The following is a 13791-nucleotide window of genomic DNA, read 5'->3' as shown; positions in this document are numbered from 1 at the left end:
ACAATTTACCAGAATAGGAAATAAAAGAAGTGCTATCATAACAACATATGTTTTTTGTTTTTTTTTTTTTTGAGACAGAGTTTCGCTCTTGTTACCCAGGCTGGAGTGCAATGGCGCGATCTTGGCTCACTGCAACCTCCGCCTCCTGGGTTCAGGCAATTCTCCTGCCTCAGCCTCCTGAGTAGCTGGGATTACAGGCACGCGCCACTGTGCCCAGCTGATCCACCCGCCTCGGCCTCCCAAAGTGCTGGGATTACAGGCGTGAGCCACCGCGCCCGGCAACAACATATGTTAAATGTATAAGGTAATATTATAAAAAAAACTTATAGCAATTTGTTAACTTTGGCAATTCATAAATAAAATGGACAAGTTCCTTGAAAGATAAAAACAACCAAAGATCATTCAAGGAGAAAAACATGAGTAGCCCTACAGCCACCAAAGAAGTCTAATTTTTGCTTAAAATCCATCTTACAAAGAAAGCTTATATCCAGAGGTGAATTCTAACAAATACTTAAAGAAAAAACTACCAATTCTATACAAATTATTGCAGAAAATGGAAGAGAAAGCAATTATTTCCCAATCCATTCTGTAAGGCTATCATTACTCAGATGCCAAAACAAGGCAAGGATATGAAACGATCCTCACAGGATTAAACAGAATTCTGGAAAGAAATATAGTTATAATTAAGCATTAATTATACTGTACTTTGATCCATTTCTCTGTAACCACTGAAAGTTGACCACTGGCATTCCCATTGTTGCTACAGATAGAATTTCTGACATTAGAAACTTAGGCTTTTGTTTAAGAATTGCTTACGGCCAGGTGTGGTGGTTCACATCTGTAACCCCAGCACTTTGGGAGGCCAAGGCAGGAGGATCACAAGTTTGGGAACAGCCTGGGCAACATGGTGAAAACCAAAAATTAGCTGGGCATGGTAGCAGGGCCTGTACTTTCAGCTACTTGGGAGGCTGAGGCAGGGAGAATCACTTGAGCTTGAGAAGCATAAGTTGCAGTAAGTTCATATTGTGCCACTGCACTCTAGCCTGGGTAACGGAGTAAGCTGCGGTCTTTAAAAAAAAAAAAAAAAAAAAAAGAATCACTTAAGCAGGACAGTCTCAGTGGCTCATGCCTATCATCCCAGTGCTTTGTGAGGCCTAGGCAGGAGGATCGCTTTGGGCCAGGAGTTTGAGACCAGCCTGGGCAACATTGTGGGATCCCCATTTCCACAAATTTATTTTTTTTTAATCAAAAGAGTTGCTTAAGCACAGAACAGCTGAAGCCAACCAGTTTAAAGATCACACAAAGATGTAAAGATACATCTACCTGTCTCATGATTTCACCCAGCATTCTTTGACCAACAATGATCTTAATCCTTCAGCCCACTCCAAAATCCTTAAAAGCCATGGTCTCAACTCCTTGGGAAGACAGATTTGCTGTTTCCTCCCATCTTTGTTTGTAGGCCCTATAATTAAACTCTTTCTCTGCAGCAACCCAGTGTCTCTGTTATTGACTTGCTGTGTACATCAGACAACAGACCTATTATGGTTGCAGATATAAAAAGAGAATAATACAGACTAAGATAGCTCATGAAACAGATGCAAAATTTAGAAAAAAATTTTAAAATCAAATTCAACACTATAAAAAATACATGATGACCAAGCAGAGTTTATACCAGGAATGTGATATTGATTTAACATTTAAAATTTAACCAATGTATTCAACATATTAATACAAACCAAACAGGAAAATCTGATGATCATTCCAACAGATTTAAAAAGTATTCAACAAAATTCAAAAATCATTCCTAATGAGAACTCTTAGGCAAAGAGGAAGAGAAGAACTTTCTCAGTGTAATAAATGACATCTATAAAAAGCCCACAGTTAACATCACACTTAATGGTGAAAGACTGAATACTTTCTCCTCTATGATAAAAAATAAGACAAGAATGTCTAATTCACTACTGGCAGTCAACATCATACTAGAGATTCTAGCCAGTGCAATAAAGCAAGAATATAAAATAAGGCATCCATTTGAAACAAACACTGTAAAATCTTTATTCACAGGTGAAATGACTAAGTAGGAAATCTATGGTATCTACAAAAGTGCTATTAAAATTAAGTAAATTTAGCAAAATTGCAAGATAAAACATAAAATTATACAAAAAAGGCATATCTTTTTTTTTTCAAGACAGAGACTCACATTGTTGCCCAGGTTGGAGTGCAGTGGCACGATCTAGACTTACTGAAACCTTTGCCTCCCTGGGTTCAAACAATTTTCTTACCTCAGCCTCCCAAGCAGCTGGGATTACAGACATGTGCCACCACACAAGGCTAATTTTTGTATTTTTTAGTAGAAATGGGGTTTCACCATGTTGGCCAGGCTGGTGTCAAACTCCTGACCCAAGGTGATCCACCCTCCCCAGCCTCCCAAAGTGCTGCGATTACAGGCATGGGCCAAAACATATAGCCCATGAAACGTATTTCTATAAACTAGCAAGGAAAAATCAGATACTAAAATTTTTATAAAAGTCCATTATAATACCATTAAAAAAATCAAACAGGGCTGGGTACAGTGGCTCATGCCTGTAATCCCAGCACTTTGGGAGGCTGAGGCAGGCAGAACGCTTGAGGCCAGGAGTTTGAGACTATCCTGGCCAATATGGTAAAAACCTTGTCTCTACTAAAAATACAAAAATTAGCCAAGCATCATGGTGGGCGCCTGTGGTCCCAGTTACTTGAGAGGCTGAGGCAGAAGAATTGCTTGAACACAGGAGGCGGAGCTTGCAGTCAGCACCACTGTACTCTAGCTTGGATGACATAGTGCGACTCTGCCCCCATCCCAAAAAAAAAAAAAAAAGATTAACTCTGACAAAAGATGTACAAAATCTATGTAATGAAAACTATAAAACAATACTGAAAGAAATTAAATTAGACCAAAATAGAGCTAAATAAGGACTCATGGGTCAGAAAACTCAATATACTCAATATTACTAAGACGTCAATTCTCCCCAAATTGATGTATAGATCTAACGCAACCCCTGTCAAAATCCCACAAGGCTTTTATGTTGAAATTGATATAGTGTTCTTTTTTTTTTTTTGGCACAGTCTTGCTCTGTCACCCAGACTAGAGGTACAGTGGCCCTTATCTTGGCTGACTGCAACCTCTGTCTCCCAGGTTCAAGTGATTCTCCTGACTTGGCCTCCTGAGTAGCTGGAATTACAGGTATGTACCACCACATCCCATGCCTAACTAATTTTGTATTTTTAGTAGCGATGGGATTTCAACACGGTGGCCAGGCTGGACTCAAACTCCTCCTTAGGTGATCCACCCGCCTCGGCCTCCCAAATTGCTGGGATTACAGGTATGAGCCACTATGCCTGGCCTAAAATTCTTATGAAAATGCAAGGGGCCTAGAAAAGTCAAATCTACTTTGAAAAATATTAATATAATTTGAGGATTTACATTGCAGTAACTTTACAGTAATCCTGAAGTCAAATCATCTAGACAGGCTGATATTGGCACCATGAGAGACAAACAGGTTAATAAAACATAACAAAGTTAGAAATGCACCACATTTAGTATCAACTACAACTGCAAAGACAATTCAATGGAGAGAGAAGGCTTTTAAATAAATACGCTAATTGTATATGCACATACAAGAGGATAAAACTTCATTTCATATATTGTCACAATATAGAAAAATTAGCTTAAGATAAATCATAGATCCAAACATAAAACCTAAAACTGTAAAAAAGTCTAGGAAAGGCTGGGCACAGTGGCTCATGCCTATAATTTTGACACTTTGGGAGGCCAAGGCAGGCAGATCACTTTGAGCTAAGGAGTTCAAGACCAGCCTGGGCAACATGGCAAAACCCCGTCTCTACTAAAAATACAAAAATTAGCCAGGTGTGGTGGCACGCACTTGTAATTCCAGCTATTCCAGACGCCAAGACATAAGAATTGCTTGAGCCCAAGGGGCAGGTGTTGTAGTGAGCCAAGATTACACACTACTATATTCCAGCCTGAATGACAGAGTGAGACTCTCTTTCAAAAAAAAAAAAAAAGTCTAGGATAACTGAGAGCAGAGTCCCAACTATGCAGGAGGCAGAGGAGGTGGATCACCTGAGCCCACAAGTTCGATACTAGCCAGGGCAACATAGCAAGACCCTGTCTCTTATTTAAATAAAAAAAAAAAAAAGAAGTCTAGGAAATAATGTAAGAAGTTTTGGTTTGGGCAAAAAAATTTTCTTCTTCTTTTTTTTTTTTTTGAGAGGAAGTCTTGCTCTGTGGCCCAGGCTGGAGTGCACTGGTACATTCTTGGCTCACTGCAACCTTCGCCTCCTGGGTTCATGCGATTCTCCTGCCTCAGCCTCCTGAGTAGCTAGGATTATAGGTGCTTGCTACCATGCCTAGCTAATTTCGTATTTTTAGTAGAGTCGGAGTTTCTCCATGTTGCTGATGCTGGTTTGGAACTCCTGACCTCAAGTGATCCACTCATCTCAGCCTCCCAAAGTTCTGGGATTATAGGTGTGAGCCACTGCACCCAGCTGGCAATTTTTTTTTTTTTTTTTTTTTGAGACAAGGTCTCACTCTGTCACCTAGGCCGGAGTGCAAGTGGCATAATCATGGCTCACTGCAGCCTCAACCTCCCAAGCTCAAGTGATCCCCCGAGTAGCTGGGACTATAGGCCAGGCCACCATGCCTGGCTGATTTTTATATTTTTTGTAGAAGTGGGGTCTTGCCTGGTTGGCCAGGCTAGTCTCACACTCCTGGCCTCAAGTGATCTACCCACCTCGGCCTCCCAAAGTGCTAGGATTACAGGCGAGAGCCACCTCGCCCGACCAGGCAAAGACTTCTTAAGACACCAAAAACATGACCTGTAAAAGAAAACACTGAAGAAGTAGACTTTATAAAAATTAACATGTGTTCTTAGAGAGACACTATTAAGAGAATGAAAAGTTAGTCCACAAAGCAAGCAAACAAATTTCCAAATCACATATGTGATAATGGCAGTAAGAATCTTTGCCCATTTCAAAATGGGCAAAATATTAAGACACTGCACCAAAGAAGATAAACAAATGGCAAGTAAGTACATGAAAAGATGCTCAAGATAATCTGTCTCTAGTGAAATGTAAACTGAAATCACAATGAGGTACCACTATAATACCGCTAGAAGGCTAAAAATTTAAAAGAATGACCATATCAAGTGTTATTAAGGACATGGAATAATTGGAACTCTCATATACCGCTGGCAAGAATATAAAACGGTTCAACCACTTTGGAAAACAGTATGAGAGTTGTTAGAAGTTAAATTACCCCCATCCCCAGACAGGGTCTCACTCTGTCACCCAGGCTGGAGAGTAGTGGCATGATCTCTGCTCACTGCAGCCTCAGCCACCTGTGCTCAAGCAATCCTCCCACCTTAGCCTCCTGAGTATCTAAAACTACAGGCCTGTGCCACCATGCCTGGGTAATTTTTTATTTTTAATTTTTTTGTGGAGACAGAGTGTCATTATGTTGCCTACACTGGTCTCAAACTCCTGGACTCAAGCGATCTTCCTGCCTCAACCTCTCAAAGTGCTAGGATATAGGTGTGAGCTATAGACACCTACCATATACCTAACCACCCCACTAACAGGTATTTATCAAAAAGAAATAAAAGTATGCCAGGCATAGTGGCTCATGCCTGAATCTCAGCAATTTGAGAGGCCAAGGCAGGAGGATTGCTTGAGACCAGGAGTTCAAGACCAGCCTGGGCAATGTGGCAAAACTTTGTCTCTACAAAAAAAAATACAAAATTAGCCAGACATAGTGGCATGCACCTGTAGTCCCAGCTACTTGGGAGGCTGAGCTGAGAGATTGCTTGAACCTGGGAGTTCGTGACTGTAGTGAGCCATGATCATGCCACTGCACTCTAGCTTGGACAACAGAGTGAGACCTTGTCTTAAAAAAAGAAAAGTATACATTCATACAAAGATTTATACACAAATATTCACATCAGCTTTATTTTTAATAGCCAAAAACTAGAAGCAATCCAAATGTCCATTAATAGGTAATTAGGTAAACTGTGATGCCATATAATTAAATATTACTTTAGTAATAAAAAAGAATGATCTACACATGCAGTGATATGGATGAATCTCAAAATAACAGTGCTGAGTGAAAGAAAGCCAGAACAAAAGAGACAGTACATATAGAATCCTTCCATTTATACAAAATTCTTGAAAATACAAACTAATCTATACTGACAGAAGTCAGATTACTGGCTGCCTAGGGATGGGAGTGATCAGGAATGGAGGGAAGAAAGCATTATATAAGGATCATATAGAAACTTTTGGCAGTGACTAATATATTTATTATCTTGATTGTGTTGACAGTTTCCCAGTTGTGCATGTATGTCAAAACTTATCAAAGTGTATATTTTAAATATACGCCATTTATTAAATGTCAATCTTCAATAAAGTTATATAAAAGATATTTCACTATTTAAATGTTTAAAATAATATGCCATGAAGTTTTTAACATATATAAATTACATATATAACAACAGAGGGAATGATGAGAGAAATAAAGTTAAGCTCTTGTAAAGCAATTAAGCTATAGGAGAAATGATGTATTCTTTTTTTTTTTTTGAAACAGAGTTTCGCTCTTGTTGCACAGACTGGAATGCAGTAGCACAATCTTGGCTTCCTGCAACCTCGCCTCCCAGGTTCAAGCAACTCTCCTGCCTTAGCCTCCCAAGCAGCTGGGATTACAGACATGCACCACCATGCCTGGCTAATTTTGTATTTTTAGTAGAGACGGGGTTTCTCCATGTTGGTCAGGCTGGCCTCAAAACCCCTGACCTCAGGTGATTCGCCCGCCTCGCCCTCCCACAGTGCTGGGATTACAGGCGTGAGCCACTGCCTTGGCCCCAAGAAATGATGTACTCTTATAAAGTAATTGTAATATGTTTAAATTTAAATTGCAAGCCCTAGAGCAACCACACACACACATGCACTGATATCTAAAGGACTCACACTTTCCTATTTTTTTTTATTTTTTTTATTTTTATTTATTTATTTTTTTTTAAAAGACAGGGTTTCACTGTGTTGGTCAGGCTGGTCTTGAACTCCCGACCTCAGGTGATCCACCCACCTTGGCCTCCAAAGTGCTTGGATTACAGACGTGAGCCACCACGCCCGGCCAACACTTTCCTATTTTAAAACTTGCCACAAAAGCTACAGTAGACAAGATGGTGTGGTAATAGCATAAGAAAAGACACATAGATCAATGAAACATAGTTGAAAGTTTAGAAACACCCTCACATCTATGGTGAATTGATTTTCGACAAGGATGCCAAGACAATTCATTGAAAAAAGAATAACCTTTTCAACAAATGCTGTAGAGACAACTGCATATGCACATGCAAAAGAATGAATGTGGACCCTAACACCTCATAGACACAAATTAACTCAAAATGGATGAAAGACCTAAATGTAAGAGAAAATTATGAAACTCTTAAAAGAAAACAGGTGGCCAGGTGCAGTGGCTCACACCTGTATTCCCAGCACTTTGGGAAGCTGAGGTGGGTGGATCACGAGGTCAAGAGATCGAAACCATCCTGGCCAACATGGTGAAACCTCATCTCTACTAAAAATACTAAAAAAATTAGCTGGGTGTTATGGCGCAGGCCTGTAGTCCCAGCTACTCAGGAGGCTGAGGCAGAAGAATCACTTGAACTCGGGCAGCAGAGGTTGCAGTGAGCTGAGATCGTACCGCTGCACTTCAGCCTGGCGACAGAATGAGATTCCGTCTCAAAAAAAAAAAAGAAAAGAAAAAGAAAAAAGTATAAATCTTTATTATTTTGCATTATGCAATGGTTTCTTGACTATGACATCAAAAACACAAGCAACAACAAAAATTAGATAAATTGGACTTCTTCAAAATAAAAAACTTTTGTGCTTCAAAGAATACCATAAAGAAAGCAAAAAGACAGACCAAAGAATGGGAGATTTTTGTAAACCATGCATCTGATAAGAAATTGATTTCTAGAATTTATAAAAAACTCTTGGCCAGGCACAGTGCCTCATTCCCGTAATTCCAGCACATTGAGAGGACAAGGCGAGTGGACTCCTTGAGCGCAGAAGTTCGAGACCAGCCTGGACAATATGGAGAAACCTCATCTCTACCAAAAATATAAAAATTTGCCAGGCATGGTGGTACTCAAGACGGGAGGATCGCTGGAATCTGGCAAGTTTAGGCTGTAGTGAGCCAGGATCCCACCAATAAACTCCAGCCTGGGTGACAGAGACAGACCTTGTTTCAAAAAAAATATATATATATAAATAAATATAATTCAATAAAGACAATCAAATTTAAAAACGAGCGATAAAGGGGTCAGGCATAGTAGCTCATGCCTGTAATCCCAGCTTAGGGAGCCCGAGGCAGGAGTATCATCTGAGGTCAGGAGTTCAAGACCAGCCTGGCCAAGATGGTGAAACCTGTCTCTACTAAAAATACAAAGTTAGCTGGGCATGGTGGCGCATGCCTGTAATTCCAGCTACTTAGGAGGCTGAGGCAGGGGAATTACTTGAACCCAGGAGATTGAGGTTACAGTGAGTCAAGATCATACCATCTCACTCCAGCCTGAGCAACAACAGCAAAACTCTGTCTCAAAAAAATAAAATTAAATTAAAATGAGCAAAATAAACCAAAAAAATAACGATAAAAATTTTTTTTAAATTGATTTCACTATGTAGATTAAGGAAATGTGGTACATATACACCATGAAATCTTATGCAGCCATAAAAAAGTACAAAATAATGTCCTTTGAGGCAACATGGATACAGCTGGAGGCCATTACCACAAGCAAACTAACACAGAAACAGAAAATCAAATACTGCATGTTCTCGTGTATAAGTAGGAGCTAAACATTGGATACACATGGACATAAAGATGGGAATGACACAGAGGACTATTAGAGAGGGGAGTGATGGAGCAGGCAAGGGCTGAAAAACTACCTAGTGAGTACTATAATCACTACCTGGGTGACATATTCATTTGTATTCTAAACCTCAGCATCATGCAATATACTGCTGTAACAAACCTGCATATGTACCCACTAATTTGAAAATAAAAGCTGGAAAAAAATTTTCTTAAAAAAGGTAAAGCTCTGAAGACATATTTCTCTAAGTTATATAAAAGGCTGGCTGCCATGGCTCACATCTGAAATCCTAGCACTTTGGGAGGCAGAAATGACAGGATTGCTTAAGGCCAGGAGTTAAAAACAGCTTGATCAACACAGCAAGGCCCTGTCTGTACCCTATCCCAGCAAAAAAAAAAAAAAAAAAAAAAAAAAAAGAATGATGGTAAACGCCTGTAGTCCCACCTACTTGGGAGGATGAACAAGGAGGATCACTTGAGCCCGGGAGTTCAAGACTACAGTCAGTGAGTCATGACTGCACAGCTACAGCTACACTTCAGTCTGGGTAACAGGGTGATACCCTCTCTCAAAAAAAAAAAAAAAATACAAAGGTCAACAAGCACATAAAAAGATGCTCAACCTCATCAGCCATTAGGGAAATGCAAATCAAAACTACAATGACCTACCATTTCATATCCACTAAAATGGCTATGAAAACATAGATAAGAAAGATAATAACATGTCTAGATGAAACTGGAGCACTCATGCATTGCTAACAGGAACATAAAATAGAGCAGCTACTTTGGAAATCATCTGGCAGTTCCTTGAATGATTAAATACAGACTTACCAAATGACACAGCAATTTCATTCCTTGGTATAGAACCAAGAGACATGAAAACATATGTCCACAAAAACACCTCTACTTGAAATTATTCATGGCCGGGCGCAATGGCTCAGGCCTGTAATCCCAGCACTATGGGAGGCTGAGGTGTGTGGATCACCAGGTCAAGGGATCGAGATCATACTGCCCAACAAGGTGAAATCCCATCTCTACTAAAAATACAAAAATTAGCTGGGCGTGGTGGCATGTGCCTATAGTCCCAGCTACTCGGGAGGCTGAGGCAGGAGAATCACTTGAACCCAGGAGACAGAGGCTGTGGTGAGCCGAGATCACGCCATTGCACTCCAGCCTGGTGAGAGAGTGAGACTCTGTCTCAAAAAAAACAAGAAATTATTCATAATAGCCCCAAAGTGGAGAATATCCATTAACTAATGGATAAATAAAATATGACATATCCATAAAATGAAATAAACTCGTCTGTGAGTACTGCAAGTACTGACACATGCTATAACAGGGATGAACCTTGAAAACATCATGCTAAGTCAAAGAAATCAGTCACAAAAGATCATAGAGTATATGATTCCACTTAACATAAAATGTCCCCAATAGGCAAATCTATACAGACAAAAGGTAGATTAGTGGCTGTCAGGCACTGGGGAAGGACGCTTTGGAAGATATGTAATAGTGACTAATAAAGGATACAGGGTTTCTTTCTAGGTTTATAGAAATGTCCTAAAATGATGGTGGTGTTGGTGGTGTAACTGTGAATATACTAACAACCAGTGAATTGTACAGTTTAGATGGGTGAATTTAAGATATGTTACGTCTTCATAAAACTCTTACCCCAAAGAAGTAGGTATTATGGCCACACATGGTGGCTCATGCCTGTAATCCCAACAGTTTGGGAGGCCGAGGTGGGTGGATAACCTGAGGTCAGGAATTTGAGACCAGCCTGGCTAACCTGGTGAAACCTCATCCCTACTGAAAAATATAAAAATTACCCAGGTGTGGTGGCACATGCCTATAATCCCAGCTACTGGGGAGCCTGAGGAAGGAGAAACACTTGAACTTGGGACACACCACTGCACTCCAGGCTGGGTGACAAAGTCAGACTTTGTCTCCAAAAAAAAAAAAAAAAAAGTAAGTACTAGGCAGAATAATGAACTTAGGTTCAAAGTCTTCTGATAAACTCAAGCTTTAATTTCAGAACTAAAAAAATAAAACAGGTATAAACATTAAAGAGATAAAATGGAATATAGAATAATTATTTAATACTAAAGAAGCCTGAGAAAGGAAACAAAGAAAGAACTGATGGGTCAAACAGAAAGCAATTAGCAAAAGTGTGCATTTTAAACCCAAAAATATTAATAATTACATCAAAAGAAAATGAATTAAACACTCCAAGATTAAATACCTGAGACTGGCAGGGTGGATAAAAAAGCAAGACCGAGTGATATGATGCCTATAAGAAACCTGTTATATAAATAATATGTATATAAAGATATGGATTAAAAGTAAAAGAGGGTTGGGCGCAGTGGCTCACACCTGTAATTCCAACACTTTGGAGGCCAAGGTGGGTGAATCATGAGGTCCGGAGTTCAAGACCAGCCTGGCCAACATGGTGAAACCCCGTCTCTACTAAAGATACACAAAATTAGCCAGGCATGGTGATGCATGCCTGTAATCCCAGCTACTCAGTAGGCTGAGGCAGGAGAATAGCTTGAACCTAGGAGGTGGAGGTTGCAGTGAGCTGAGATTGTGCCATTGCACTCCAGCCTGGACAACAGGGTAAGGCTCCAACTCAAAAAAAGACAAAAATAAAAGCATGAAAATTGGTAAACCAGGCTAAAAATAAATTAAAACAAAGCTGGAGTAGCTATATTAATAACTGACAAAGTAGACTTCAGAATAAACATTCATAGCAGAGATAAAGAGGGACATCTCATAATGAAAAAAGGATCACTTAATCAGAAAGACATAGCAATCTTAAATTTGTACATACCCACTGAAAATACTTCAAAATACAGGAATCAAGAACGGACAAAACTTTCTGAAAGGGGTAAGAAGACAAATCCACAAATACAGACATAGATGTCAATACTCCTTTCAGTAACTGATGGAACAAGTAGAGAGAAAGTCAGTAAAAATACAGGTGACTTATCTACTCTCATCCCAATTGATCTGAGATATACAGAACATGCTGTGTCTAGTGCACATGAAATAGTCACCATCTAAAAAATGTTCAAATATTTGAAAACAAAACCACATACTTTTAAATAACACACTATTCAAAGGGGTCACACAGAAAATTTGAAAATCCTTTGTACTGAATATAATAAAAACAAATCATACTAAAATTTGTAGGATACACCTAAAACAGGTCTTGGAGTTAAAATACTAGCTTCAATAATTATATTAGAAAACACGTAGGGCATGGCGGCTCACGCCTGTAATCCCACTACTTTGGGAGGCAGAGGCAGGTGGATCATCTGAGGTCAGGAGTTTGAGACCAGCCTAGCCAACATGGTGAAACACCGTCTCTACTAAAAACACAAAACTTACCCAGGTGTGGTGGCATGTGCCTGTAGTCCCAACTACTCAGGAGGCTGAGACAGGAGAACTGCTAGAACCCAGGAGGCGGAAGTTGCAGTGAGCTGAGATTGCACCACTTCACTCCAGCCTGGGCAACAGAGCAAGACTCTATCTCAAAAAACAAACACACAAAAAAAACTCAAACTGCACATTAAACATCAGTGCATTTTGCATATGTAAATAAAGATTCAAAAAGTAAGAGTGATAAGGCACACATAGACAGAAAGTTTTTAAATCTACCTGACATCATTCACAAAGATAAACATAAAAAATAAAACCACATCAAAAGAAAAATAAGAGGGTATGTTCATGATCCTAGAGAAAGAAAAGTCTTCTTTAACAAGATATTAAAAACAAAGCTGTAAAGGAAGAGAAAGATATATTTTATTCATCAAAATTAAAACCTTTAGGCCATAAAAAAAAAAAAAAACCACAAGAATCTAACTGGTAGATATATTTTCAGCATATATAATTAATTATTAGAATCCAGAATTCAAACAAAACAACACAAAACAAAAAAGGAAGACCACCTAAAACTCAATAGGTAAAAAATGCAACCCAAAGGACAGTGGGAATAAGCAAGTTCACCCACAAAGAAACCAAATAGATAACAAATATGTAAAGATGATGAACCTCACCAGCCATCAAGCAAATGGAATACCATTTTCACTCAAAACACGGTTATTTAATAACATCAAATGGTGGTGTGCATGTGTGAAACAACAGGTAATACAAGTGGGAGTACTGGCTCATACAAATCCTGTGACAGAACTATGGAAGGAATTTATAAGAGTATAGATTAAATATATACTACCAACACTCAGCAATTCTACTTTCTGCTTTTTACCCTAAAGAAAATCACACGCACAAAGAAGGCATGAACAAAGACACCAATTAAACATTTATAGAAAAGAAAACTTGCTATCAGCTTAAACACCACAGAGAAATGGCTAAATAAACTAGGATACGTTAATACCACAGATGCAGTTAAAAGAAATGAAATACCTCCATATGTAATAACATGGACAGGTCCCCAAGACCTATTGCTAACTGATGAAAGATACAGAACAACATATTTATGTAGAAATAAATGAGAAAATGATTACATGTAATGATTACATATATATTATGTACATGAATATAAAAAAGACTTGCAAAGGTACATATGAAAGATGTACCCCTTCTGCTGGGATGAAGGGAACAGAATTGGGAAAAGGCTATTATTAGGGGTCCTGGTCAAACTTTCACAAGGAGAATGTATTTTTGTATTATCTGTGTAAGTATAAATTAATACTGTTAAGTATAACTTTTTAAAAAATATCAATCTGCTGATTTTAAATAACCTTGGAACTGTTATCTGAAAAGCCTTTTTTTTTTTTTTTAAGATTTATTGCTGCTACTCTGATAGTACAGTGATCCTTTTTTTTTTTTTTTTTTTTTAATTTTTTTTT

General features: G+C 38.8%; 1 protein-coding gene across 4 annotated transcripts in view; it reads right to left on the bottom strand.

Annotated features, from left to right (window-relative positions):
- Nucleotides 1-13791, bottom strand: part of AFF4 (AF4/FMR2 family member 4) — an 87182-nt gene that overhangs the window by 37427 nt on the left and 35964 nt on the right. The window lies entirely within an intron of this gene.

The sequence above is a fragment of the Sapajus apella genome, unplaced genomic scaffold, assembly GCF_009761245.1.
Source record: "Sapajus apella isolate SASKATOON/1434 unplaced genomic scaffold, GSC_monkey_1.0 scaffold1, whole genome shotgun sequence".
Lineage (NCBI taxonomy): Eukaryota > Metazoa > Chordata > Mammalia > Primates > Cebidae > Sapajus > Sapajus apella.
This window is presented reverse-complemented; position numbering and strand designations above follow the sequence as displayed.